Source organism: Cynocephalus volans, chromosome 6 (assembly GCF_027409185.1).
Source record: "Cynocephalus volans isolate mCynVol1 chromosome 6, mCynVol1.pri, whole genome shotgun sequence".
Classification (NCBI taxonomy): Eukaryota; Metazoa; Chordata; class Mammalia; order Dermoptera; family Cynocephalidae; genus Cynocephalus; species Cynocephalus volans.
This window is the reverse complement of record NC_084465.1, coordinates 31,498,174-31,524,182: the sequence shown is the minus strand read 5'-3', so window position 1 is coordinate 31,524,182 and position 26,009 is coordinate 31,498,174. Positions and strand designations below refer to the sequence as shown.

Genomic DNA, 26,009 nt, shown 5'->3' with positions numbered 1-26,009 from the left:
ACCCCAATAATAATCAATACATTATTTCATGCCTGAGAGAACATTTCTCCCTATCAAAATTATGTTGGATAACTAGAGTGGAAAATACTCTAGTGATCAAAGGTTTACCTTTTTTCTTTGACTTTACCTAAGTTTCAGTTAGAGTAAAATACTGGGTTTCTTCTTGTAGTGATCTTAGATCATTTGCTGTGGGTACCAGATGGTTTTCTCTTCCACTTGAAAATGTAAACATCTGACAGACTTTGTCAAGGCATGTGTCAGTAACATTATTCATGGAGAAAGTCTTCCAAATGACACGCCTGTCTCTGAGGACATTTATCTGGAGAATGTGTTATGTCTTTAGATGCCTCAAGTTCACACATTAAAGACATTAATTCAGTTGTAAATTGTTGCAGGTCTGTAGGCTCAATGCCTGAAAAAAATTACACTCTGGGAAATGAACATTTTTACTCTTCTTTTTCTTTTTTTGTTTTAGGGTTCTAAAATGTACTTATAAACTGTAAAGGAGGAAAAACATCTGATTTTCTTTTTAAGTAACTATTCATCTGTCACTGATTTCTTCACATACTGAGAGCCAATTGCATTTTCTTGGAGACTTTAACATCTCCTAAGAAACTGCGCCTGGGAGAACAACCAGACTATCTTCTGCCGGGACCTGCCCCAGACTGAGTAACTGATAACCCCTCAAAACATCAGGTTGTGCTGAGACAATATGTTGATGTGCAGTGTAGAGACATTCCTGTCAACAGTAACGTAATGGGTTTGAGTTAAGCCACCCTTTCTTTTCACTTCACATGACAATGAATAGTCATCAGAAAGTCAAGTGTCTGCAGGTAGCAATTGTAATCCAGGAACAGTTTGTCTCCTTACAGTTCTGATAACACAATCTTACTTCACTAGCACTGTGTCCAGCCCTCAAAGAGATCATCATGTCAGTGGTAGCAAGAACATAAGAATATTTTTGGTGGAAATAAGTGCAAATGGACACATGTGCAAGGTGGTGTACTATTGATTTGGACTCATTCTTGCATATTATACAACAAGAAAAATAATGGTGACCAACATTTACTGAGCACTTATATATCGGGTGCTGCTCTAAGCATTTTTCAGGGTTTTGACTCAGTTCTGAAATAACCTATGAGGTACATGCTTGTATTATTATAACTGATATTGTACATATGAGGAAATGGGGGCATAGAAGGATGAGATAAATTTCCTAAGGTCCACAGCTAATAAGTAGTGAAGAGGGGCTTTCAGATCACAGAACTCATATTCCTAAACCATTATACTGCACAGCTTCATAGAATGATAATATGTCTTTTGAAGAGTCTGAGTTACTTCAGCTTTTTATTTACTCTTTAGTTTACAAGGCTGCTGTTTCATTAGGAAAAGCATAAACATATACCTTTTCCTTCAATCTTTTCCTTTTCAGCTGGATAAGTTACATATGTGAAGGCTGACAATATGCTTTTTGCAGCCAGTTAGTTTAATTCTGCCAAGTTAGCCAGGTAATCTGGACAGGTGGACTAAAGGAGAAAACATAAATAAATGGCAAGTTAACAATGAGCATAAAACATCTTTTACTGTTTCTTTGGATAAAACCAAATGCCAGTTTATGTTAAGAACTCTTAGTAACAGGAAAAGAAACCAGTATGTTAAGAAACCAGTAACAGGAAATTCTTTAACCCGACAAAGGACATCTATAAAAAAGCTATAAAAAAATCATGCTAAATGAGGAGGAGATGAAAGCATTCTTTTTAAGAGTCAGCAAAAATATGAGAATGTACACAATCACCACTTTTTATTTGACATTGCATTAACCTGTAGCCAATGCTGAGAAAACAGCAAGCTTTTTTCTCAGAGAAGAAGAAATTAAATGAAATGGATACTTTTAGAAAAATAGGGGAGTGTGACAACAAGACTGGTTAAAAGATCAATGTACAACAACAACAATTACAAAAATAATTTTTTAAATATATGATTTTAAAATAACAAAACAGTAAAGCATATTCAGTGCTCTTATGGGTTGAACTATGCTACCCCACAATTCATATGTTAAAGGCCTAACCCTCAGTATCTCAGATTGTGACTGCATTTGGAGATAGGTGTAGAGGGTTAAATGTTTGATTTTAATGTTTCACTATTAGATAGGGTATGCAGTTAAAATCTCACGGGACAAAAGTCCTTAGTTAGGAGGCAAAAGCCTACAGATATGGGGCAAAAGCCCAACCTTATAGGAAAGAATGTAAGAATGCTGAGATTGAAAAAGACCAGGAAACTCACACAGGATTATAACCTTTAATGTGGACAAGAGAACTGAGGCAGAACAGATTGTTCTGAGGGCAATAACTCTTAATATAGTGAAACCTCAATGATGGGAAAATATATGAGTTAAGATTTCCAAGTACATGGGGGTCGTTCCACATTTTGCTTTAAGCTGTTTGAGTTTCTTAAGAAGTCAGGCACTTTAATGATTATCTTATTGTTTCTTTTGCATGTCACATAGCTTAGATTTATGACTTTTTTGATGGTACATTGTTTAAACTATTTTGAGCCATGCATGCTTGGATGAAGATTGTTACGTAGCCAGTTTCATTATGTTCTTATTATGATTGACTAACCATTTGTTCTTCTACTGCAACTTCCTTGTCTTTACAATAAAAACTGAAGCAAAAACCGACTTGGGGCTGCACCTTGCTTCTCCTTCCTAAAAGGAGGAGTCTTGATAAAGTCCCTTCGGGCTTCTTATTGCTCTTAACCCTTGGTCTCTGAGTAATCTTCGTGTCTCCATCATTCTGTGAGTGGTGACAGATAGAGACTCTAAAGAATTAAGGTTCAATGAGGTCATACGGGTGGGCCTTAATCCAATGTGACTGATGTCCTTTAAGAGCAGGAGACTATGACACAGACACACATTGAAGAAAAGGCCACATGAAGACAAAGGGAGAAGGTGACTGTTTATAAGTCAAGGAGAGAGGCCTCAGATAGAAACCAACTTTGCTGACACCTGAGTCTTGAACTTTTAACCTTCAGAACTGTGGGAAATTAAATATCTGCTGTTTAAGCCATCTGGTCTCTGGTATTTTGTTATGGCAGTCCTAGCAAGCTAACACAAGTGCACAGTAGTAAATCTAACAAAAGATGCATAAATACAACTTTACAAAAAAACGTAAATTAATTCTAAATTATGACCTCTTATCAATGGATAGGTAGACTTAACATTATGGAGATATTAATTCTCCCTAAATAATTTAGAGATTAAGTACAACTACAATAAAAATTCTAATAAAATTGAAAACATTGAATAAAGCTAAGAAACTTGACTAATTGATTTTAAAATATAGTTGGCCCTAGGTATCCACAGGTTCCACATGCACAGATTCAACCAATCACAGATCAAAAATATTTGGAAAAAAACCCAATAAAAATAACAATACAATAAAAAATAATACAAATAAAAATACAGTACAACAACTATTTACAAAGCATTTACATTGTATTAGATATTACAAGTAACTAGAGATGATTTAACATATATGGGAGGATGTATGTAGGTTGTATGCAAATACTATGCCATTTTATATCAGGGATTCAAGCGTGTAGGACTTCCTGAAAATACTGAGGGATGACTGTATCTGTGGAAGAGGAAAGGACCAAAAATAATCTGAACACGTCTCAAGAGCAGGGAGAAAGACAGAAAACTTCTGACAGATGTAAAGATTATCATAACAATATAGCAACTAAGATAGTATAGAATTAGTGAAGGGGTCAGAAAACTGACCAGTTTTTGAGAAACAGAGCTACATCTATATGAAATTTTGATATGCAACAGAAGTAGCATAAAAAAGTCACTGGAAAAGGAGGTACTGTTTAATAAATGGAGCTAAAAAATGATTATCCATGTGGAAAAAAAGAATGTGGATCCTTGTCTCAGATCAATACAAAATTAAAACCACAAAATATATTAAAAACTTAAGTATCAAAAGCATCATTTGAATGCTTTTAGAAAGAAAAATAACAGTTGGAATATCTCATAACCTATGTATAGGGAATGCTTTCTTAACTAAGGCAAAAATCTGTAGGCATAAAAGAAGTAAAATGATAAATTGAACTATAATAAAACCAAGAAATTTAGTTTGACAGACAACACCTAAAGAAAGAGAGAAAAGAAACCACAATTTAGGAATAGATATTTGCAACATTTACACACCAAAGGATTGGTGTCAGTAATCTATAAAGAACTCTTACAAATCAATAAGTAAAAGACAAACAATAACATAGAAAAATATGCAGAAGATATGTGAATAGGATATTCACCAAAGAAAAAATAAAGAAAAACAAATAAGAGAACCTTCATCTTACTAATTATCAGTGAAATAAAAATAAAAATCATAGTGAGATGGCATTTAACACTCTTTCAAATACCAAAAGTTAAGAAATATGAAATTATCAAATGTTGAGAAGATATGGATCTTTTACATTGCTGGTAGGTTGTAAATTAGTATGACACATTTGGAAAACAATTTGAATTTAATTTTTAAAGTTGAGTATCTGCATTCACTACATTTTATAACTTACCCAGGGGTTTCACTTCTAGACACATTTCTAGAAGAAATTCATAGAAAGATCTATATTATTTTTAAATTCTATTTTCCACAAAAGTTCTGAAGTACCCTCATATGTACCAAGACACAACAGAAGATGTTCCTAGCATCTCCGTTATGATAACAAACAATAGAAGCAACCCAAATACTCATAAACAGAATAATTACATTTTAGTGCATTCACACAATGGAATATTATACAGCAGTGAAAATGATTGATCTACTTTTCTATAATCATGGATAAATTTTAGAAACTTGATGTGTGAAAAAAATTAAGTCCCAGAAAATTTACACAGAATGGTACTCTTTCAGAACCAAGGAAAACTAGGTTTGAGGCTGTACCTCTAGCTAGTAATATGGTAGTCCTGCACTTTGCTTTATGCTCTGTGGATCTTTTCCCCTTTGGGAACTTACATATTATGGCAGGTGAAGGACAAATTTGGGGAGTTTAGTAATCATGTCTTGCCAATCTAACTTTTAATTTAGAAATATCTTTTGGCACCATGTTTTGATCTGATTTGCAGAATTGTTGCCCAGTTTCAGAAATATGTAGTTGGCTGATTCTGCCCTCAGTCCATTCCTGGTAATATTCTACTCTTTTTCACTCATTGCCTTATAATTCAGTAATTTCTGTCTGTTTGTCCATTCTTCCAACTCATTCTCCATCTTTGGCTGGTGATGGGAATAGGAAAGGGATACTAATCTTATTATTTTGTATCCTCAAGTAATAATTACCAAAACTATTTGTATGCAGTGCTGCAAAGCAAATAATTGTTACAAGAATATATTCATTAATCATCTGAGGCCATAATTTTAAAGTTTAAATTGAGTAATTTTGTGTTAATAGCTATCATGAACTGAGAAATTATTATGTGCCAGTCACTTTATATATACTGTCTATAATTCTTACACTAATGGTGCAGATCAGGCATTATGTTGAACATTTTACTGAGGAAGAAATTGGGGAGAGTTCCTTGCTAAAGGTCACACAGTAAGTAACTAAAACAATTCTCTTAGCCTCTACACGTTGCCACACTTTCTGTCTTGAAAAGTCTCTTTTAAAATCTGTTTTTTTATAATTCCCTTCTTCACCAATATTTTTTGACAACTATAGCAAAGCCAATAACCTGAACTGTTTACAAACTTCCATATGTCAGTGCTATGGAAGTGAGAAAGGATTAAAATTGTGGTGTGTTATTAGATTTAAGTTTTTGTAGCAAATAGTTCAACAGATGAAAACGTTGTTCAGTTTTTATGGGATGTGAAAGGAGTCTTTGAAGCAAGGCTAAGCAGTGTAAGGCAAATCTCTCAGTTATCTAAATTACATAGCCTATGTCATTCAGAAGAAAACTTTCTCTTGTTTGAATTATTACAATTCTAATTTATTTGATCATATTGTACAACTTATGTATTTCTGATATTATAGTTATTTCTGTATGGAAAAATCTATGAAGGTCAGGGTTATGTCTTATACTCTTTCATATTCTCTGTGTACTATTTAGAAGAATGCTATATATAGTAAATACTCAAACACCAGCTGCATTAATGCATTTGTAAATACAAATGTTGTTGTAATGCAACACAGTTGTCTACTGCAGTGATGAATGTTGATTAGTTCCACCCCTCCACCATAATGGGTGAAGGCAGAAACATCAGTTCTTCATATATGAATTTAAATGGATTTATGCTCCCTAGTACAGGGAAAGAGCATGATGGTGTTGACAGATGTGAGCGTCTTTTCTTCATCATTTACTAATTTTTTAACGTTATACCACCAACCTCTTAAAGCTTTTAGTAACTTACCTTTCAGAAGAATTCTATTTCTTCCTCTACAAAATGGTGATAGTAGCACTACTTTTTTTATAGGACAGCTATGTGGCTGAAATAATATAATGTGTGTGTAAATGCTGCTGTACCATTTTAAGTGACTATGCTGGGGCAGGAATGTGGGGATGGTTAGCTAGCCAGTAAATTCTTCTACACTGAATTTAATTGATTTCTTCTATAATACTGAATACTGAGTGAATGAAAAGCCATCCTTGTGCTAATTGAGATGAAAGGTCTTGGGCAATGCCATAGAGGATGCTTTTAACAAAACCAAGAAGCACATCCAATATTTCTGGCTTTGAATCATCCACTAACTTTCATCAAAATAGAACAGAATAAAAAGACACCGAAATAGTGTCCATTATATAATAATTTTTGGTGTCCGATAAAGACGGATTTTCACAACATGGACTTCCTGCGTATGAAATTGTCTTTAATGTTCCCAAACTTCACATAAACAGTCTTAACCACTGTCATTCCATTTGTGCATTTCAGAGAAGAAAAGCCTTCTTTTGCTCAGTTTACGTATTTTAAAAATTACAACAAAGTTGAAACACAATTTTCACAATCTTAAACTTAAAAGCTAAAATATCAATTTTCTAGAAAAAAAACATAAGTGAGTATCTTTATGACCTTGGAATGGAAAATAATTTCTTGGCAGGACAGCAAAAAAGTGATAAATTGTACTTCATAAAATTTTAAAAATTTGGTCATCAAAGGACACCATTAAGAAATGAAAAAGCAAGCCAAAGGATGAGGAAATATTCACAATACATACGTCTGACAAAGAATGTGTATTTAGATTATATAGAGAATGCTTACGACTCAATAGTAAAAAGATAACATCATAAAAATGCACAGAGGCTTGGACAGATACTTTATAAAAGATATATAAATGACTAATGGACACTTAAAAATTTGCTCAACATCATTAGTAATCAGTGAAATACAAGCTAAAGCCAGAATGAGATACCTCTACACCCTTAGAATGGGTAAATTAAAAAAGACATAATACCAAATGTCGGTGAGGATCTGGAGCAATTGGAGCAAAGTCGCTCTGGAAAACAGTTTGTCAATTTCTTATTATTTCAAACATGTAACTCCCTTATGCTCCAGTAACCCCACTTTGAAGCATTTACAGTAGAGAAATAAACATACAGATCCACAAAAAGACCTTCACAAAAATATATATGACATATTCAGTTTTATTAGCTAAAATCTAGAACCAATCCAAATATCATGAACAGGCGAGTGGATAAATACATTGTGGTACATTCATATTATGTTATACTTCTCAGCAATAAAAATAATTACTGATATATGTAACAATTTGAATAAACTTACAGACATTATGCCGAACAAAAGAAGTTGAACACAAAACTAACTTGTCATGAAAAAAAGGACAAGTGGTTCTGCTGGGGAGTTGAAAAATAACTGAGAAAAGAGAAAAATTTCTAGGATGGTGAAAATAGTCTACATTATTTTATACCTATATTATTAATCAATGCCTTAAATATTTCAGTGCCAGCCCCAAACCTTTATCTATTGTTGATAAACTCTGCAGCTACATTTTGATTAGGAAAATCTCTCAGTGGGAAAATCTCTCACTAAGTTACAATGTCCAATAGAAGATCTTCATGCCATTTGAAAACATAATTTTTCCAAGGTCAGTTTTATGTAACTTTTGCTATTTTAAAACTATAGCCAAGTCTTGTCCATTTGATGAGGTTAAAATGTTCTTTAAAATTATCTTTTGGTAGCCAAGAATTACTCTTCTTTACCCTTTAGTTATTTCAAAAGTTATAATAGTATATTAATGTGGATAAATGAGACTTAGAAAAATATGCAATTGCTTATGGATTAGAAAAAAAACCTCTCTATTCTCAACAATATGGTAAAATTTACATATTTTGCAATTATTAAGTATCACAGATATTTTTCTGAACTGATCATGTCGTTACGTTCCTAAGAGGAATCTGTATTACATTTTCTTGTAATGGGGGCTGGAGTCCTTGAATACTTTTTAACAAGGAAGTTCATTGATGTAGACACTATATGATTTTAGCATCAGAGGAGGAATAGATAACTGTATGTGACTACATCAGCTTATGTATACATATATATTTATACTACTGCATGTATATGAGGATATACATACACACTCAAAAACATACATATACCACATAGGTGCACATACAGCAGAGGTTTCATGTTTAAATCTTTGTCACTTATATCAAGAATGTGGCCCTCTTGAAAGTACTGTTCAGATATTTTCATAAAATCCACTTATTGCCTGTTAACATGTCAAAAATGAAGTTATTTTTGCTGGTGAATTTCCCACTGGCTAGGGCAAGAGTTGGCAAAGGAAATGAGCAGTCATGATTAGTCAGACAGAGAGTTGATGCTGTAACAGGCTTGAGATATAAAGCAGAGACAGCTAGGCTTAGCTTTGAACAAATTATACAGCAGAGATGCTTTGATGTTTGTTGGTGATAGCTCACCCAGACAATCCAACAAGATTTAATCAATTTAGTTCCCAGGTGACAAGAAGCAGAGATGAGGTAGGGTGACATGTAAATAGCATAGCAGAGGGGAAGAAATTGAGGTGTGGTTTTTATGTTTCTAGAATTATGTTCTTGAAATGGCTACACCTCATGGATAATCAAAACAATCAGCAGCTTTGAAACATTTTGAGCCCCATAGTTATATCTGACTTTGTAGGACGTAGCTTAGATATGACTCTCTTCAGCCAATAGTCTAAGCATTCTTGATGATCAAGAAGTTTATCCCCTCTTCATGCAAGAGAAAAGAAACGTAGCAAATCAGAAGAATGCAGCAAGTTGTCAGCAGCCATTCTGAATGCCCTAGCTTGCATTATTATCAGTCTATTTATTTTGTTGTTGCCTGAAGATGCATCTTCTAGTCAGGTATTCTTTTCAAAAGTCACATTTCTCATTTCAATTCTTTAACAATTCCCAACAGTAATTGAAGTATTTTTAAAGAATATATTTGGACCAAGAAGACAGAAAAAAACAACCATAGAATAGGGTCTTGGTTTCAGTTTAGGGGACCAGAGCTTTCCTAACTGGATGGGAATTTTTAAAGACCTCTCTGCACATTTCCAATCTACTCCAGGGGAATAAACGAGAGTTGGGACTGACGGCTGCCTCCTCTTGTATTGCCTCTACCCATCCCACTCCTCCTCTCCAAATTCTAAAATGCCAATAAGAACCATTTATTCAGGAATAACTGAAATGAACAATAGTTCAGACCTAAAGAGGATTTCCTAAGAAAGCTAAATTCTCTAGTCCCTGTGCTTTCCTAGAAGAGTCCTGTTGTCTCCAAAGGCTCTGGGAGGCCATGGCTTCTAAATTTCCTGTCATAAATCATCGGGGCAGAAATTGTTGATAAAAACATGCTGGAATATTATTTTCAGCCTGTCTAGGGCCAGCATTCACTTTGATCTTATAAAATGCATTTAATGAACACCATTTCAGATAAAAATGAAGTCAAGTGAGTAAGAAAGAAAAAATAGTAATCAAACTTCAGCTTTGACACTCCAGTCAAAACAATTGTATAATTTAAGATTGTTATTCACATTTCAAGTTGTTTTTTGATAAGACAGTATATATATATAGATAGATAGATAGATAGATAGATAGATAGATAGATAGATAGATAGATAGGTAGATATAGATATAGATATAGATATACACACACACATACACACACACACTTGGATAAGAGCATATATATGTATACATACACACACTGTACCTAAACTTGTGCATTATTGGAAGGCCATTTGTGACCAGTATAGAATACACTTCCAATAACTTTAAAAAGTGAAACTTATGCCAAAGAAGTTCTGAAATTGTCAGCTGCGACCTCCTGCTTAGCAAGGCCAATTCATGTCTGAATTGCTTCTCTCACTTAGGATTCAGTCCTCCAGGCAGAGAGGAGTCTCCTTCATCAGTAAGCCCACTGTCAGCACTGTATAAATAATTAATTATTATTAATAACCACTATCACCATCTTCTCTGTCTCTCTCCCCTGAATACAGCCTGTACCTCTCTATAAACTTCAGGGAACAGGTTTATTTGGTTACTATGATAAATAGGAAGTGGCAAGCATGCCCAGGGCCACAAAAATTTCCAATAGTAGCAGTTGAGCAGAGTGGATTCTGTGTCACATGAAAACAAGGCTATGTGAAATGTAAATATTTTCCAGTGACTTGAAAAATGTAATCAATTTATTTTGAGTTTTAGGATCCATAAAGTTATAGGAGTTTAAGTTTTGAGCTTCAGTCAATCAGCAAATATTTGTTGAGTTCTTCCTACTTGTGTGGTACCTCAAGCAACCTACATAAAAGGAGTGTCCTCTCTGTCTCAACATACCTGAAACTAAGCTTATGCCAAGAAATGCTCTCTTCCTTTTTATGAACTCTCCCAAGTGTGCCTGTGGCAAATATTTCCCAGAACTATAGAATACAATACTCCAATTGTGGCCATGGGACTGTCAAAGAGAACTGAACTATACTATATCAGGACAAGCAGAAATTTTGACAAAGGATCTCATAGTAAGCATGACTAAGATGAAAATAAATAGTATAAGTGTGGAAAACATAAAACAAACAAACAAAATCAATATGCAAAAGAAGAGTGTAGAACTTTCTAAATAAAAGGCAACCGAAGCAACATATTTCTTTAAAAGCTCCCTACCATTATAAAATATTTCAATGACAACATAAATTTAATAAAATATAAGATCAAAGATATGAATGCAAGATCAAAAAATATGAATATAATGTTGCTTTGCCTCCCATGGATTTGTCACCCCTTTTCCCCTGGGTGATGGAGCTGCCAAAGATTACTTAAAGCCCATCTCTTTTGAGCAGTGAGAAGCCCTGAAAAGGGGTTAATTTCCCAGAATGTTCAAGATAGAGGCATTCCTTCCATTTGGGAAATTAACCACGAATTGGGGTTCTCTTCCCACATTTATTCTCTAGACCAGGAAGTTACAGGAAGAGAACATACGTGGGGTTTTTTTCTAAGTATAGTATAACAATTTGAACAATTGGGCCGGCCCCGTGGCACACTCGGGAGAGTGTGGCGCTTGGGGGCGCGGTGGCGCTCCTGCCTCAGGTTCGGATCCTATATAGGGATGGCCGGTACGCTCACTGACTGAGCGTGGTGCGGGTGACACCAAGCCAAGGGTTGCGATCCCCTTACCGGTCACAAACAAACAAACAAACAAACAAAAAACAATTTTAACAATAGAAGCTGGTAACATTCAGTAAGACAAGCAAGGTGACATTCTATAATGTGATTTTCAAGAAGTTAAGTTGATCCACCAACAAAAGCTTGATCTTAGCAAACATTCTCTTCTTACAGCAATTTCCCAGTATCTTTACATATCAGTCAGTAACCTATCTGTCTTTCAGCCAGCAACCTTGCTGTGTTACAATTCTTTGTCTTACAGCAGAGACTATAGCCTGGGGAAAACGTCCTGTCCTTTGCAAGGTCAATATTTGAAACTGCAAGGCTTTGGAAAACCAAGCCCTGTGAAGTACATTTGCTTTATGCATATTCCACATCATGATAAATCTTAAGATCAGAGACTAGATAACAAAACAACTACATGGGATAAAAAGGCAGGTGGCAGAGTCAAGAAAACAGCACCAACACAGAACTAGTAAACTAGAAATAGCAAAGGATGGAGGAGACGTGACAGAAAATAAAATGCTCACTGCACCAGATCTTTTCCATTTGGCTTTCATTGCACTGAATGCCCGGTGGCCAACCAATAAGCTACATACATTAAGGGGTGTCCTTCTCCTGGCACTTCCGGTTGTGTTCACCTAAAGGGAAGTAGCTGCAGGAGACTGCAGGGAGGAAGAAGATGATGGTCTGTGTATTTTTCTTCCCGGCTAACTCCTCATAGGATCAGAGTGGGCTTGCTGCCTCCCTTCCTCAAACCATAGGTTCTCTCTCTCTCTCTCCTCTCTCTCTCTTTCTCTCATTCTCCTCTCTCCATCTTCCTTTCTCTCTCTCTCTGTCTTCTCTTGGAGTCCCTATAATGACTTTCATACTTCACAACTTCAGGTCTAGGGCAGGTAATAACTCCCTGTTCCTGCACTATCCCTTGTGGTTTTCCTACAATCTTCCCACACTTTTATAAACACTTTCTTTCTTTCTTTTTTTTATCTTAGTAATTTTCAGTGAAAATTGTATATAAGATTACTTTATTCCTGCATCTCCTCAATTGTTTCTTTCTTACATTTGCCCTTTTCCTTTCCTGCTTGGCAAGATTTGGCTTTCCATTCGCGGATCTTTTTTCAGTCTTTGTCCAGTTTTAGCCAAGTGATAACCTAGGGGGTGGATGTCCACGTGGACAGTTGTGCCATTCGTCTCTTCCTGCTGCACCTGTTCAATGTAGATGACATTTCTTCCCATAATCCTGGACTGCTTTGCCCATTTGCTGACGTGTACAGTGTCCTCACATAACCTGAACCTCGTCATCTTTTCAAATGGGCGTGGATCAAATGTTGTACTTCCATCTCAGCTTTTTGGAAAGAGGGGAAGACATAACCTTCCTGCAAATGTGGGGAGGTGCATTGAAATGCCTTTTATGGTTCTTGATTCAGTGAGAAGTCACAAGGGGACTTTATTTTGGCTGCTACCACCTCGGCAATGGCTGCAAAAGGGAAAAGCAACAGTTTCTTTCTTAAATTTCCCTCAAATTACCCAATTTGGTTGTGCTCTTTCCTGGCTGACAACACTGATACAGAAGAAAGACTTTAGAAAAATAAAGTGAATAAAAGATAATGATATTATAGACATAGATATGATAATATATAATATATGTTATTTATATTAGATATATATAATATAGATAGATATAATAGCCATTGGTATAATAATAATATAAAATAAGATTATTTAGCGATTACAAAGTCTCAGATACTTTTTAAGTACCTTACATATATAGTCATCTGAAGACATTTAGAAGATAAATAGCTTGGCTAAGTCTCACGAATAAGTGGAGAAGCTGGGGTTTGAACCGGGCCAGCCTGGCTCTAGCACCTGCTGTCTTCATCACGTCCTCCATCACCTTCCTTCTCAGGTGTGGAGGGGAGAGACAATCCTGTAAAAGCTAAATGGTATTTCAGAAGCTAAGAACCCAATGAATGGAACAGAAAAAGCGTTAGTCAAAAATATAAAAAAGCCATGTTCCCTAAAATTAACAGGTGACTTTGTGTCTTGAAAAGAAACTCTGTGTTCTAGGAAAATGGATTCAGACCAATGGATGCCAAGATGTGCCTTAAACATAAGAATACTGTTCTTTGTGGATTTTTTTTTTTTGGCCTTGTAGGAAATATCTCCTGCAGTGAAAGCATTTATGTTAAGTTCGTGTTCTTCCAGTTTGACTTCAGTTTTTCCCCTTTCTGTTTAATCCAGAAGTTAAAACAGTTGTTTTTCATGACGAAGTAACATTTATAATATGATCAAAGTCTTATTATCTGTCTGTCATATATATGTATAGGAGAATTTCTGGAATTCTGATTTTTCAGTGCTAATGAAGGCTAATTTCTGAGAGCTGGATTGTATGTTTTACTTTTTTCTTTACAATGAGCATGAATCATTTTTACAAGAGTAATATAATCATTCCTAACATGAAAGAATATATAATACATGCATTTAAGAAATATTTTTAAACTAAAGATAGCAAAATTTTCTCTTTGTTACATATACATTTAGGTCTTTATCTGAGACAGGATTAAATGGATGTTCAAGGAATCAGATGATTTTATGTAAATAGACTCTTGGCAACTCAGGGCAATTAAAGCAAGTATTTATGTTTTTAGGATTTTAGGCTGCCTTTCAATCTTTGTAACTAATCTAATGAAGTTAATTTTTCTTTTAAGTCTGATAATCTTGTAGGAGTTAAGTATTGCCATTATGAGTTCAAGCTCTCAACTGTGATGTAGTCCATGTAAAATTATGAAGTATTTATCTACCTTTGTCCTGATCATAGGGCATTCTTTATGTTTAATTTTTTTAAAATTCTTGCTTTTTTCCTACATGTAGGTATTTTCTTGCTGTTTTCTAGCTAAATTCTGAAAAAGGAAAAACCTAAGATATTAACAAATAGATTCCATTTCATTATTTTCCATTAATACATTTATTTTGGGGCCTTCTTAGAGAATTATGCTATAAACAAGTTATTTGCTAACTGTTACTCTGTTAAAAATACAGAAGAATAATTGGAAAAACAATTACTTTTTTTCAATTGCTGAGCATCATAGCTGATCCCTGTGCTCACTGGAAAAAAAAATTGTATAATGGAGTTATCATTTTGTTCATTGACTCAATATTTTTAACTTTATGTTTATTTATTCATGAACTGTATGTATATATTATGACAAAATGCTTGATTAAGACTATTAAATATACTTATTGAATTAAAGTTGAATGAATAAATTCAGTTCACTGTTCTTGTTTTCCATAACAGACTATTCAGACTGCAGTTTAGCCAACGTATTTGTTCATTTATCAGATGTTTATTGAGCCCTTACCCCTCAGCAGGTATACTGGGGTATAACATTGAATGAGAGAACACCCCTGCTGCACGGAGCTCAATTTCCAGCAAGAGAGAAGGCCGGACCAATTAATTGTGCTGTCTGAGGTAACTGGAAACACAAATAAAAGTGAAAGTATTGATCGTGTATAAATGTAACCAAAGATTACATGGAAGAGGAGAAGCAAGAAAAAGCAGATTTAAAACCAGGCCCAAATTACATTGCAATGCAGGATGAATGCAAAATAAACAGTAACATAAATAAAAAACAACTACAACAGCAGCACAACCTTTATTTTGGGTAATGTCCTATGTTAGAATGCTTTATTTCATGAGATATTTCTTTGAAAGGCCTGGTTCAGATGTTTGAAAGGTGATCACTATAGGGACTTTTACAATAATTTGTAACTAAACCATTTTCTAGTCCTAGAATTTTGGGGTCTATCTTGTAACAATGGAAACTTCTAACTTGTTGATCATTTATACTTAAGCTTTTTAGTATTTAAGAATAAAAATGTGTTGAAGAAGAAAGTGTCCCTACCAGCCACCTTTTCTCTTTTATTTTCTTAGGTACTGTCAAGGAAAATTTATCAGACTTAGAAATGGGCAAGAGATTCCTGGGTGCCCTTTCAGTGAACTGCTGGTTACTACCTAGTGGATCTTTGAGAAATTATCTGATTTTTTAAGGATATGTGCCTTTGATTGTCTTTTTTTTTTTTTTTTTTTTTTTTTTTTTGACAAGAATGATTTACAACTCTGTAGTGGTAAAATATTAGGTTGTAGGAAACTGAGAGTAATGCAAATTATTCTTGGCCAGGGTGATTTATACTCTACAGAAAAGATGACTCCAAGCTTCAGATTTTCTTACCCTATAAGATATTAAACTCTTTTACATTTATTAGCAAGTGTATTTCAGCACTTCTAATTCCTATATACAATCTGTCTGTTCTTCTAATTTTCTTTAAACTGGATCTAATATCTGACTGATTTCTTCATTTAATTAATGAGTTAAATAAATTTTTGTCACATGTTTATTTCATATTTGTAAGAGGTCATGACTTACTATTTGGAATGTTGTGCTTAGGTGGTATAAATATTGACCTAAATGTCTTCATTTTTGGAAAAATGGAGGTTATTCTTTTTATTTATTTATTTTTTTAAATAACAAATAAAAAATAAAAGGATATTTCAGGAAAGTTTGCTTGCATGCATTGATTGTAAAATTAGACCTCTAGTTTAAAGGATTTGCTTTGTGGAGATTTTACATTTACATTTGTTTCAGTCTCTCTTAAATTTTTTTATCTATTGGAGAGACGGATCAGTCAGATCTTTTGCCTGTGGCACTGGGCAATAGAGAAAATTGGCAAATACATGAGTAATAGATTTTCGATGATATGAAGAATGGTGCATCCTTTATGAGTCTATCTAAAATTAACCACACTTGAATGAAAGTATTGGTACTGAAATAAAACTTACAACTTTTATAATTGTTGTACAATTTTAAAAGTACTTTCAATTCATTGTTTTATTTATAATCTCAATACCATCAGAGGCTTGTAGGGATAATGAACCATATTATATACTTTTTAAAAGCACCAAGAGGTTAACTGGCTTCGTTTCCCATAGTGAAACAGAGAAGAGTTTGCAATACTATGAACAGATCTCTGGTCTTCTCTTATATGATCAAATTGTACAGGTCTATTTTTCCTATAACATATGCTGAAAATATGGGTGAAATTTTACTCCCTGTTTTTTCTGGTTTTGCTCAATGAGTGTGGGCTATTTGGTTCAAGTTGGTGAGTGGATTCTTTTACACTAAATAATTCAAGAGTTGCTAGTGACACAGAAAAAAACAAGGAGCCTTTGTTGTACCAGCATAGCTTATGGAGATTTGGCTATTTTGTAATTTAAACAAATTTCCAAATAGCAGCTTACTTTTAATGTGTTCCTCATTTTGTGCACTTGGGATCACTCTGGATCAAATTCAATTTTTAATTTTTTTAAATTAAAGGGTGAGGTAAAAAGAGCAGGGCATTCCCAATGGTTTTGTGGAGAGGAAAATTTCTTTTTCTTTCCACAATGCCTCGAGACTTTGGGGTAGGTAGGATAGGTAAAGGTTAATAAACAATAATATTGAAGAGTTTCTTCCTTCTGACAATCTCAGTAAACTTCAGAAAAAAGAATATTTATTATTATATCAATGCATAAATACATATTTTATGAATGCCTTCTTGTGTCAGCTATTGTGATGGGTGCTGGTGATGGGAGTACAATGAGAAATAAAATTTGCTTCTTGAATTTAAGGAGATTCTAGCAAGGGAAACAGAGAACAATCATCAAATAGGAAAGAGGAGACAGAAGCTTGAGATGTGCCATAATGGGAGTGTGTTCCAGGTACCGGTGGGCTGGAAAGATGATGGTTAAGACAAAGGTTTGTAGTAAAAAACTTAGTTCACATTATTTAATCTCAGTTTCCTCATCTTTAAATTATTAATTTAGATACTGCCTTACGGATTATCTGTACAAAGAAAAAAATTTATGTACAGTGCCAAGCATCTACAAGTGTTTAATATATGATAATCACCATCTCTCTTCTTATCATGACTAATAATAAAATGGAATTTAAAGGATTGAATAACATATCCTCTAGAAGAGGAAAGAAGGAAAAGAACAGATTTGATATGCAAAGGCCCAGAAGTGGGAGGAAGCTTAATGAAATTCCTCAACACAACTGCATCTAGAGTGGATGGAAGAGGTGCCAGAGGTGAGCTGGAAGATCAGGAAGAATCCAGATCATGCAGGGCTTTGCAAACCACATTAGGATTTAGAATTTATCCTAAAGTTCATGAGGAGTTATTAAAGGATTTCTTCAAGCAGGAGTGTGATATGTCCTTGTTTTCACCTTACAAAAGTCAATTTGAGTACAGTTCGGAGAATGCGCTGGAAGGGGGCAAATTTGAAGGATATGGGGAGACTATTACTGAAATACATATAAAAGATGATCTTGTCTTGAACTGGCCAGGAGATGTTGGAAAAGAAATAAGTGGATAGATTTGAAATTTATTTAGAAGATGAAATCAACTATTTGGGATTAGAAGTGAAAGACAAATGGTGGGCACGGTTCAAAAGGAAAATGGGTGGTGTAATTCACTGGTGTGATTCACTGGCCTGGAGATGCAGTAGAAAGAGGAGGAAGAAATGTAGGAGGAGAAAAAAGATATAGGGAGATTTAATAAGCTTAGGTTTGGATATGTTGGGTTATTCTGTTTCTTGATGCATAAAGGTAGACTAAAAATGAATACTCAACCACAAATATGAGAGTACTTCAAAAAGTTCATGGAAAGATTCATATTATCTTTAAAGTGCTCTTATACTATATGACTTCCATTTTCCCTTGATTATTTTTGGGTATGTTTTATGGAGAGGATTAAGGTAAAGAAAGATTTTCTTTTGAGCCTCAGAAAGAAATTCAAGTGTCAATAGCAATAATTTCATCTTCCTGAATCCCAAGTATTAGGCAGTTGTTCTGAGCAAATTTTGTTTTGGGTTTTGGGCCACAGAACACCATTTATTTCAATGTGTAACAAGCATGCCATAAAAATATCTGAGAATGCTGAGAAACATTGCTATCCTAGTGAGTGTGAGATAAAATATTACTTTATAGCCACAATCCAAGTTCTGGCTCTGGGTTTATCATGTAAATTATGCAAAAATAAATTTAAAAAATAGACTAATTACTATCTTCACCTATTGTTAATTTGTGGGGAAAACATTGTGATTTTTTCTACTTGTAAATCAAATTTCTTTTTAAACCTCATATACTCTTAACCTTACACTTTTTGTCGTTCTAAATACTGAAATTTTATTTATAGCTTATACTATCTATTTCACCATTTGAATCCTCTTTGACTACTGACGAGGAACTCTTTTGTGTTCTTTGGTTCCTAGATATCAAAGAATCTTCAAATACACCTTGCCATCTACTACTTAGGAATTAATTTTTTATGGAAGTTAGTTTGCCACTTGGTTTGAGGTATTTGAGTGTCTTCGATACTGGTTACTTTTATCTGTGTTTCATGGGGTGCAGGAACAGTAATAAAGAATGTTACCCTTGAGTAATAGGTTTTACGTTTTTGGCATTTGTCCAACCTATTCTATATAAAATTCCTCTGATATTTAAATTTCCACTGTAAAGTGAATGTATGGAGATAAATTTTGGAGTGACCACAACCATGGTCTTTACACACTTGGAGACCACTGTGGTTACAGACCATAATAGCCCCCAAATCAGAGACATTGAAGGACAAGCACAGATGACATTCCAAACTCTGGATAAAAAGTTCTGGATGTATCCATAATTTTTTTCTCTTTAGCTTGTGATCATTAAGCAGTATTTAAACATATAAGTACATTTGAGTCAGTATGTAAACTTTCATTCATTCATTTTCATTCATCCACTTACTTTTGTTGAATACAGTCACTCTTGTGCGAAGTGTTTAATTTCTGTAAATAAAACAAGTATTTCATTGATTTTACAAGGTGAAATGTATAATGTCTTTTTTCTTCTCTTACATTCAACTAATTGACAAGCCTTAATAATTTTTGACCTTGAGCAATTCATAAACTGCACAAAAATAATTGGTTTGTAAGCAAAGTAAGGGTTAAAACTTTGTATGAAATAGTCTCATTTTCCATTAAAAATCTTCAATTTTTATTTTTTTAGTTTTTGGAATTTTTCCCAACTCAAATAGTTGGTTCAAAAAATCTCTCAGACTAATGCTTATTAGTGATAGAAATTGACTGTTGATGTAGACAGAATTACCGAGAAATTAATACCCACGTGTCCATCTTTACCACTTCATAGTCTCATCTCTAATCACCAAATTGTGCAAATAAAGTCTGTTAAAACATTCAACACACAGTTATTCTTTAATCTAGTCATTACACTAATTTGTGTAGAAAAGAAAAATCTCTGACAAAGAAAAATAATCACCCAGAAGAAAGCAGTGTATTGAGGCCCTTCATTTATCTTAGACATTGTGGTCAAAGAAGGAATGAGAAGGCATCTGTGCAAGAGGAAAGAGTAATTAAATCAGTCTCTGCTCCTTTCCTTAGCACATCTGAAACCAAGTGAAGAAGCGGGTGTCAGTGCTGCTCCTTTCTTGTGGTTGAGACCAGCTTGTGTCCTGAGAATCCTGGGAGCATATAAAAAAAGCATAGGATAAGACCTTGGGAATGTCAAGCTTCTTTCCTGAAAATGTCATTTTCTCTGTAGGAGGTTTTCTTTTGGGAGGAGCCCAGAAAAACTTACCTCTCCCAGGAAGCAACAGACTTTTAAAAAGCTTCTTCCTTTTTAACAGGTCTTATTCCTGTAAAGTAACTAGCAGTTAGCTTCTAGAAATAAATTTTTTTTTAAAAAGGTTGTTTAGTTAATAAATAAAAATAATTTTTTTTTAGCTCTGTTCAGCTGAAGGGTTTTGGGGGGTTTTTTGTTTGTTTGTTTGTTTGTTTGTTTTGGTTTGTGGGTATTTTTGCAATAGGTTGGATTACTTTTTGAACTAAAAATAAGTATACTATGAATACATGGTCTCTGATCTCATATCAGGTCCAAGGCAAGATAGAACGAGTGGGAAGTTATTGATATTTAATTTGTATTTTACATTATGAAGTTTTCTGTGGCACAGGCCTCTATGCATAAGATGTGCTGAATATAAACTTTCAGATGATGAAATGTGATACTCACTGTGCCTTCAGAGGCTAAAATATGTCCTTCCTGATGTGATTAAGTAAAGCCTATTAAAACATTCAATACACAGGTTTCTCTGGAATTAAAATTTCCATAAGAAGAGATTCTTTCACTGGTAAGAAAACACTGAGTAAATTAGTTTTATTTTGTATACAATTTCTGTTTGGCAAATGAATGATGGAAGTAAAATCACAAGGATCTTTAATCTTAGGAGACCTAATGATTTCCAACTACTTTTAAATTAATCACTTACAAACACTTGATGCAGTTATGTTACATGATTAAATAAAACAGCCCCTACCAGGCTAAAAGCCTGGGAACTACTTTTGGGGATAAAGGTCTCCAGAATTTTCTCATGCCTGGCACCTGCAGCTCTGCTGTCTTCCCGAATGAAAAATACTTAAAAATGACATGCAGGTCAAGTTAAGCAGTCTCCACCAATCCTTGGTCATCCATCAATGAGTATTATTCATTTTACCACCTACATACTAAAAACATGATTGAAGATAAAAAGCAAAGGATTAATTCAGCTTGACATTGTAGAAGTTACTCTTTACCCTTTAGTATCTTGTTTCATTTGGAATATGGTAGAACATGGCTGACTTCATTTAGCAGTCCTCTAACTATTGGTTTTACTAAGATAGTCCGAAATGGGATGACTTTAAAAACTCAGCTGAAACATCTTTCATTTGCTCTAAGACAGAAGCATACAAAGATGGAGGATGGCCCAGAATGCCAAGGATTTGTATGCTTTTATAGCATTTCATATTCAATTATGCAACAGAGTAATGCAATATTTACAAGGAAGCAGCACTAGTACATAAGCTAAAAAGTTATAAAAACATACACACATACATCTTCTCTACTATATTTATAGTATTGGAAAGACTGTTATCCACAGGGCATAAAGCTACCAGAGCAGAATTCTCCAGCATGGGCAATGTGCTTTCTGAATGATTTGTTTTCCTTGTTATTTGGTTCTATTATTAATTTTATTGTGTGATACCTATAAAACCATTAAAATTGCAATTGTGAAGAAAACCAATTATGATTTTTAAAAAGTTGCATAACAAATTTATATTGGCAGTATTAATTAAAGCAGTGTAACTACATAATTTGTGGAAAAAAAATTGAAGATACCAAATTAGGGTCCATTTATTGTTTTTCACTGTAGAGGAAAGTTATGCAGTTTTATCATGACTATTGATGGTTCTTGTCACAAACTCACCCCTGTGAATGCTCTCTCTACTTTCCCAACAACAAACACTTGGCCAACTTAATGACAACTCCAACAATAGGACCCAGATTTAAGGAATCCCACTACTTATTTGAAGATTGTAGTGTTTATTTACATTCACAAGACACACTCTTTAAATAAAGCCCCTTTCTTACTCCAATACTTAGTCAAATATGGTTTATTTTGGGATCAAGAGCATGCCTTGATCATATGGTTGGTAACAAATGGGAGTATGTGGTTTACTATATGCATTCACCTTCCTTGTTCCAAAACACATTTAATACAACTTGTAAAGATCCAATACAGAATACCAAGAAAATATGAGGTCAAAATTTAGAAGAGCCTGAGGCAAAGGTAAAATAAGGATAGGTAACTAAAAGGAAGCCAAGAACAAGATTATTGCACAAAGCTCCTGGTGTGATATTCTGTGCTCTTCTTGAGGCGTGGTACATGTTTGATTCTGTTTTCTAATACTCACAAAGTGGGAGAAAATAAAAAAATCACACAATGACTTTGAAGTAAATATTATTCAAGCAAAAGCACAAATGTGTTAAAAGAAATAATTTTTTTCCTATGGGACAAAGTGTATACAGCACTAAATGATAACTCAAGTAGTAATGTAGAGTGAAGATGACCTGCATAGAAATTTTATCAGGTGCTATGATGTGACATCATTCAAGACACAATTTTATAATAGCATTTTGCTGTTTGGTAGGAGGGGGAAGAAGATGGGAGGCATGGGGTCTCTGGCTTTTAGTCTCTCAAGGAACAATATTGGTCTGTGAGTCAGTGAAGTCCATGAATTCTATTTCCCTTAACTGAGTTTCTGATAAGAACAGGGCTAACACACCTTTGAGGTCATATCTTTTAATTAATAAATGTCATGAGTACAGCTTTTTAGTGTTTCCACTCAAGGGAAAACTATAAGCTTTCAGAATCAAGATTGTTCTCCCAGAGCACAAGCCTTACTAGAAAGGTGTGCCACTTGTGCTTAGGCATGGACTGAGAGAGGTATTTATCTTCAGCATTAAGATAGTCCTCAAGAGATCATTTTGGGTCTTTTCCAATAAACTTTCAAAAGAGTAATGCTGTGGATTGGGTGTTTCCCAAAACTCATTGAAGCATGATCTCCACTGTGACAATATTAGAAGGGTGGGAAATACTAGCCTGATAATTAAGAGGTGTGGCCTAGAAAAGGTGATTCGATTGTGAGGACCATGCCCTAGTAAATGCATTAATCCATTGATGATTTAATGGAGGTCATGGGCATGGTTCTGATGGCTTTAAAAGGAGAGGAGTGAGGAGGCGAGTCTCTCTCTCTGCTCCTGCTATATTTGCCACGTGACACCCTGCATTGCTGGGAAAAGTCATCACCCACCAACAAAGCCCTCACCAGATGTGTTCCCTGGATTTGGACTTCCTGGCCTCCAAACCATAAGCAACAAATATTGTTTCTTTAAAAATTACTCAGGTATTTCTGTTATAAGCCACAGAAATGGATTAATACAAGTGATCATTGTCATAAGGCTTCAATGTCACAGAGTCTGGTCATAATTTTTTTCGCCTGAAAAAATTTAAAATATGCATAACTTGATAGACATCTTAACTATTACTTTTAGTAATAGTTAAGTTTTAGTAACTTCTGTAGTGAACCATATAATTTATCCTCTAATCTCCAAGATAAACAGGTTGTGATGTGTTAATTTCAGCTGCAGTTACTAAATGTGATTTACTTTAATATTTGGTAGTCATAGAGCAGACTACCTAAATTTAGAGACTGCAGCAGAGAGGAAGTTTTCCAGAAAAAAAAATCCTGAAAATCTATCTATAACCCTTCTTTTTAAATTTTATTATTATTTTACTACATAAATCATTCAAGTTCTTTATAGGTTAAAAATATGAGTACAAATAAGACATATTCTTACCAATCGGAGAAAAACAACGTAATATTTTTGTACCTTTCCTTTTAGGCATAATATATATATACTTATACTTCACAGCTCATTTGTATTCATAGAGTCAAAAGCTGAAGATAAGAAAACAAAATGCGTCAACTAGTTTTTTGTGTTTGTTACAGATTTTCATGAGTTGTTAAAAATATAACATTTTAATAGAAAAAATACTGTACTCATAACTTGTCAGCTCCCAGTGTAGAAAATTGATTGGAGAAGGCTCAGTTTTCATTGTATTAAGGAGAAAACAGCATACATTTTATATTAAATGTCTAGAAAGCTAATGAGCCTATAATTATGAGAGAGGAAAGGATTCTATTTTAAAGACTTAGACTCTTTATCTAGGCAGATGAAAATTTATCTGCATTAATAAAGGTAAACAAGTTAACAGTGTTTTGAACAATCATTCATAGTGGTCCTTGAATCATTAGGGGGTAGAAAATATCTCCCAAATAAACAAACAATTTTTTCTAATTTTCCCTCAATAATGACTCCATTTTGCCATTCCAGAGATTTAAAATTTTGTGTAAAATAAGGCATTCATAGTGTAAAATAATGTGTTAAAATATATGTAAGAAATAGATTAAAGATGGCCACAAATTCTCTGCTGCTCAGCCAATTAAAAAGTTAAATATGAGTTAAATCTATTTTTTGAGCAATAGAATGCAATATAAAAGAAAATGTAAGAGAAGTAGCATTCTGGGACTTCTGTGGCTAGAAAAGGCTTTGCAGTTTTTAACTTGGTCTTTTGCAACACTCATTCTGGGAGAAGCCAAGCTCCATGTAAGTAATGCATCTCTAAGATTCTGTGCCATGGGGAAGCTCAAGCTAGCCACAGAGAAGAGAAGCAGATGCCTCCCCAGCCTCCAGCTGCTCGTCTATCCAAGCCCAGCCATCAGATATGAATGAAGAAGCTTTCAGATGGCTCCATCCTCAGCTACTCTATGGCTACAACTCTATGAGGGACCCCAAGTTGAGTACAACAACCTGCAGAAACATGAGTGATAAAAAATTAAGCTACTGAATTTTGGACTAGATTATTACTTAGCTGTAAGCAGATAACTAGAAAACCCAGGTTGTAAAAAGAACCAGCCCATAGTCGACTTACCAGTTTCATAACAGAAACATTAAGCAGCCTTTAAATCTATACTGTCAGTGAAGTGGAAAATTTCTTGAGAGGGATCAGGAGATCCAGAATTTAGTTTTAGTTCTGCAAGTGCAAAATGTGTGAGCTTGGGCAAGTCAGTTAACCTCTTTAAGTTTTGGTTTAATCATTGTAAAATGAATTAGTGGGACAAAATGATTTCTGAAGAATTGTGAAGACCTAAAATATAATCATCCCTTGGTATCTGTGGGGTATTGGTTCTAGGATACCCACACATACACATTGTGGTACCAAAATCCCTAGATGCTCAAGTCCTAGATATAAAATGGTGTTGTATTTGCATATAACCTACACCCATCCTTCCATATACTTTAAATCATCTTTAGATTACTTATAATACCTAAATAATATAAATGCTATGTAAATAGTTGTTATACTATATTGTTTATTTGTATTATTTTTTATTGTTATGGTTTTTTAAAAAATATTTTTAATCAATGGTTAGTTGAATCTGCAGATGTAGAACATATGGAGGGCTGACTGTACCATGAGTTGATAACTTGGAATCAGTAACTAGCAGTCTCTGGTTGCTTGCACTTCCTAATTCCCTTAGACTGTTGTCATCATAATCAACCAAGGGGGAAATAAGGAAATTATGAGCCCCACTGATAGTGACTTGACTGTTTCATACATACCCTCTGAGAGATTTTTGGCTATGTCAAGATAGCAGCCATGTGCTAGGAAGATTTTGCTGAATCACTATACCTTACAATCAGAAATATGCGATTTATTTAGGATGGGTAAGACTGTGTTTGAATTATTTTTTTCCAAGATGAAACTGTGGTGAGACTGTTTGCTGCCAAAGAATCACATACCAAATGTTTTTTTGTCTTAGAAGTTTGAGAGCTACATAGATGACTCTCTGCATGAGAAAGCACAAAACCCATGATTCACTCAA

At 34.3% G+C, this 26,009-nt stretch overlaps 1 pseudogene; it reads right to left on the bottom strand.

Annotated features, from left to right (window-relative positions):
• Positions 1 to 12,675: 12,675 nt before the first annotated feature.
• The window catches only part of LOC134380886 (large ribosomal subunit protein uL24-like), a 47,480-nt pseudogene continuing 34,146 nt past the window's right edge, over positions 12,676 to 26,009 (bottom strand).